Consider the following 5,435-nt stretch of genomic DNA (forward strand, 5'->3'; position numbering starts at 1 on the left):
TAAGTATTTGAATTAGGTGCCAGGTAACTGAGCATAGCAAATTCTGTAGTAGCTAGTTGTTTATCTCGGTCTATCAAATTTTACCCATAGTGCCTTGGTCTTTTACTATAAAAAATTCAAAGAAGTTTCTCAAAGATTCTTACACAATGTTATTATATATTTATTGGAAAGTTTATCAAAATGATCAATATGAGCATATAACAGAGTAGTTTACCTGCTTCCTTTATGAAAATGGAGTGGCAGTTTCCAGTAGTTCTTCACTTAGATTTGGCATGGACAAAAGCCACGCATGTATGCACTGGACTTTTATTGAGGACAAATTTGTAAATTATAAAAGGGGCAGCACATCTGTTAAATTCACTATCCAAAAACGGGATAGAAGTTAACTTGAATACAATATATATGCATAATGTGACCTTAGAAAGACTGAGTAGCACAAAAGCTGGGTGTAAGTCTATTGAAACTTGGGAGCTATGGAGTAGATTCACAAAACAGAATAGGAGGAACCAAATAAAAGATCTAATTTTTAATTACAATAAAATCTAGAGTATTAGAATTTAAAAAGAGGAAATCTAAGATCAGAAAAGAATGTATTCATGTAAAAATAATTATGATAAAATTTTTAAAAAGAGGTAATTATTTGATTGGATTTTGCAGGACAAAGTATCCATTTGGATACTAAGACTTGAAATATATTGAGTAAGGATTAGAAGAACCACTATACTGCTGTTTGAAATTAGAATAAAAGAGAACAGAAAAAGGTGGTGGACATATGATCATCAAATAAACATTTTAAAAAGTTTCCTGATCTGAGGAAAGACTTGAGACATCAGATCAAAACAGGTCAGAGAGTACCAAGAAAATGTAGTGACAATAGACACCCTGCATATCCAACAGAAAAGATGGGTTGCTTTCAAAAGATATAATGAGGTTGGTATTAGATTTTTTTTCTCCTGATCACTGAGGGGCAGAAATAAAATACTAAAACATCAGCAGCTTTGAAAGAAAAGAATATTAAGGCCTAAGAATTCTATACCCTAAGAAGCCATCATTTATTTGGAAGGAGAGGAGAAAGAGATTCTCTGACATGCAAGGACATGAAAATTATACCATCTAAGCAGTCATCCTGAAAAAATTACTTGAGGATATATCCAGCTAATGGTAACATGCATCAAAATAAATTTTTCTAGAAAGTGTGACAAGCCATGAAACCAGGAAAAAGTAACATAGAAACAACTCCTGTTAATATGATAAAACAATGAGAATTTTGAAGCAAGAACATGTTTATTAATTTGTAACAAAATTAAATGATTTCAATAAAGCCAAGAAGAAAGAAGCAGTAAAAAGTGGGCAATTTTCAGTTAATAGTAGAAGTCAGTAATTTATAAGTAATCACTTGATACCAACTTTTCAATACAATGAAGCACATTTTTCCAAGGCTAAATGCAACCTGAATCATCTGGACAAGTTATTAAGCATACGTATTGCCAAGAGTCATCCCCGATCTTCAGAAACAGAATGTGAGACTTGGGAATCAAAGCCGTTAAAAAGCTCACCCCAGGGGAGGAGCTTTAAGACGGTGGAAGGGTAAGACGCAGAGATCACCTTCCTCCCCACAGATACATCAGAAATACAACTACATGTGGAACAACTCCTATAGAACACCTACTGAACGCTGGCAGAAGACCTCAGGCTTTCCAAAAGGCAAGAAACTCCCCACGTACCTGGGTAGGGCAAAAGAACAAAGAAAAAACAGAGACAAAAGGATAGGGACGGGACCTGCACCAGTGGGAGGGAGCTGTGAAGGAGGAAATGTTTCTACACACTAGGAAGCCCCTTCGCGGGCGGAGACGGAGGGTGGCGGAGGGGGGAAGCTTTGGAGCCACGGAGGAGAGTGCAGCAACAGGGGTGCGGAGGGAAAAGCGGGGAGATTCCTGCACAGAGGATCGGTGCCGACCAGCACTCACCAGCCTGAGAGGCTTGTCGGCTCACCCGCCGGGGCGGGTGGGGGCTGGGAGCTGAGGCTCGGGCTTCAGTCGCATCCCAGGGAGAGGACTGGGGTTGGCGGCGTGAACACAGCCTGAAGGGGGCTAGTGCGCCAAGGCTAGCCGGGAGGGAGTCCAGGTAAAGGTCTGGAGCTGCGGAAGAGGCAAGAGACTTTTTCTTGCTTCTGTTTCCTGGTGCGCGAGGAGAGGGGATTAAGAGCGCCGCTTAAAGGAGCTCCAGAAATGGGCACGAACCGCGCTATCAGCGCGGACCACAGAGATGGGCATGAGAGGCTAAGGCTGCTGCTGCTGCCACCAAGAAGCTTGTGTGCAAGCACAGGTCACTCGCCACACCTCCCCTCCCGGGAGCCTGTGCAGCCTGCCACTGCCAGGGTCCCATGATTCAGAGACAACTTCCCCGGGAGAACGCATAGTGCGCCTCAGGTTGGTGCAATGTCACAACGGCTGCTGCCGCCGCTGGCTCGCCTGGCATCCGTACCCCTCCCTCCCCCTGGCCTGAGTGAGCCAGAGTCCCCGAAGCAGCTGCTCCTTTAACCCTGTCCTGTCTGAGCGAAGAACAGACGCCCTCAGGCGACCTACATGCAGAGGCAGGGCCAAATCCAAAGCTGAACCCAGGGAGCTGTGCGAACAAAGAAGAGAAAGGAAAATCTCTCCCAGCAGCCTCAGGAGTAGCGGATTAAATCTCCTCAGTCAATCTGATGTACCCTGCATCTGTGGAATACCTCAATAGACAACGAATCATCCCAAATTGAGGAGGTGGACTTTGGGAGCAATGATATATATATATATATCATTTCCCTTTTTCTCTTTTTGTGAGTGTGTAAATGTATGCTTCTGTGTGTGATTTTGTCTGTATAGCTTTGCTTTTACCATTTGACCTAGGGTGCTCTCTGTCAGTATTTTTTTTTTTTTTTACTTAAATTTTTTTTTTCTTAATAATTATTTTTTATTCTAATTATTTTATTTTCCTTTATTTTATTTTATCTTCTTTCTTTCTCCTTCCTTCCTCCCTCCCTCCCTTTCTTTCTTTCTTTCTTTTCTCCCTTTTATTCTGAGCCGTGTGGATGACAGGCTCTTGGTGCTCCAGCCAGGCATCAGGGCTGTGCCACTGAGGTGGCAGAGCCAAGTTCAGGACACTGGTCCACAAGAGACTTCCCAGCTCCACGTAATATCAAACAGCGAAAATCTCCCAGAGATCTCCATCTCCAGCTCCACTCAACAACCAGCAAGCTACAGTGCAGGATGCCCCATGCCAAACAACTAGCAAGACAGGAGCACAGCTCCATCCATTAGCACAGAGGCTGCCTAAAATCATAAGACCACAGACCCCCCAAAACACACCATCAGACGTGGACCTGCCCACCAGAAAGACAAGATCCAGTCTCACACACCAGAACACAGGCACCAGTCCCCTCCACCAGGAGGGGTACACAACCCACTGAACCAACGTTAGCCACTGGGAACAGACACCAAAAACAATGAAAACTACGAACCTGCAGCCTGCAAAAAGGAGATCCCAAACACAGTAAGTTAAACAAAATGAGAAGACAGAGAAACACACAGCAGATGAAGGAGCAAGGCAAAAACCCACCAGACCTAACAAATGAAGAGGAAATAGTCAGTCTACCTGAAAAAGAATTCAGAATAATGATAGTACAGTTGATCCAATATCTTGGAAATAGAACAGAGAAAATACAAGAAACGTTTAACAACGACCTAGAAGAACTAAAGAGCAAACAAACAGTGATGAACCACATAATAAATGAAATTAAAAATTCTCTAGAAGGGATCAGTAGCAGAATAACTGAGGCAGAAGAATGGATAAGTGACCTGGAAGATAAAATAGTGGAAATAACTACTGCAGAGAAGAATGAAGAAAAAAGAATGAAAAGAATTGAGGACAGTCTCAGAGACCTCTGGGACAATTTTAAATGCACCAACATTCGAATTATAGGGGTCCCAGAAGAAGAAGAGAAAAAGAAAGGGACTGAGAAAATATTTGAAGAGATTATAGTTGAAAACTTCCCTGTTACGGGAACGGAAATAGTTAATCAAGTCCAACAAGCACAGAGAGTCGCATAAAACATAAATCCAAGGAGAAACACACAAAGACACATATTAATCAAAGTACCAAAAATTAAATACAAAGAACAAATATTAAAAGCAGCAAGGGAAAAACAACAAATAACACATAAGGGAATCCCCATAAGGTTAACAGCTGAAGTTTCAGCAGAAACTCTGCAAGCCAGAAGGGAGTGGCAGCACATATTTAAAGTGATTAAGGAGAAAAACCTACAACCAAGATTACTCTACCCAGCAAGAATCACATTCAGATTTGATGGAGAAATTAAAAGTTTTGCGGATAAGCAAAAGCTAAGAGAATTCAACAGCACCAAACCAGCTTTACAACAAATGCTAAAGGAACTTCTCTAAGTGGGAAACACAAGAGAAGAAAAAGACCCACAATAATAAACCCAAAACAATTAAGAAAATGGTAATAGGAACATACATATTGATAATTACCTTAAGTGTAAATGGATTAAATGTTCCAACCAAAAGACATAGACTGGCTGAATGGATACAAAAACAAGACCTGTATATATGCTATCTACAAGAGACTGACTTCAGACCTAGGGACACATACAGACTGAAAGTGAGGGGACGGAAAAAGATATTTCATGCAAATGAAAATCAAAAGAAAGCTGGAGTAGCAATTCTCACATCAGACAAAATAGACTTTAAACCAAAGACTATTAGAAGAGACAAAGAAGGACACTACATAATGATCAAGGGATCAATCCAAGAAGATATAACAATTGTAAATATTTATGCACCCAACATAGGAGCACCTCATCACATAAGGCAAATACTAACAGCGATAAAAGGGGAAATGGACAGTAACACAGTCATAGTAGGGGACTTAAACACCCCACTTTCACCTATGGACAGATCATCCAAAATGAAAATAAATAAGGAGACACAAGCTTTAAATGATACATTAAACAAGATGGACTTAATTGGTATTTATAGGACATTCCATCCAAAAACAACAGAATACACATTCTTCTCAAGTGCTCATGGAACATTCTCCAGAATAGATCATATCCTGGGTCACAAATTAAGCCTTGGTAAATTTAAGACAATTAAAATCATATCAAGTATCTTTTCCGACCACAACGCTATGAGACTACATATCAATTACAGGAAAAATTCTGTAAGTAATACAAACACATGGAGTCTAAACAACACACTACTTAGTAACCAAGAGATAACTGAAGAAATCAAAGAGGAAATCAAAAAATACCTCGAAACAAATGCCAATGAAAACACAACTACCCAAAACCTATGGGATGCAGCAAAAGCAGTTTTAAGAGGGAAATTTGTAGCTATACAAGCCTACCTTAAACAAGAAACATCTCAAATAAACAA

The sequence above is a fragment of the Phocoena phocoena genome, chromosome 5 (genome assembly GCF_963924675.1).
Source record: "Phocoena phocoena chromosome 5, mPhoPho1.1, whole genome shotgun sequence".
Taxonomy (NCBI): Eukaryota; Metazoa; Chordata; class Mammalia; order Artiodactyla; family Phocoenidae; genus Phocoena; species Phocoena phocoena.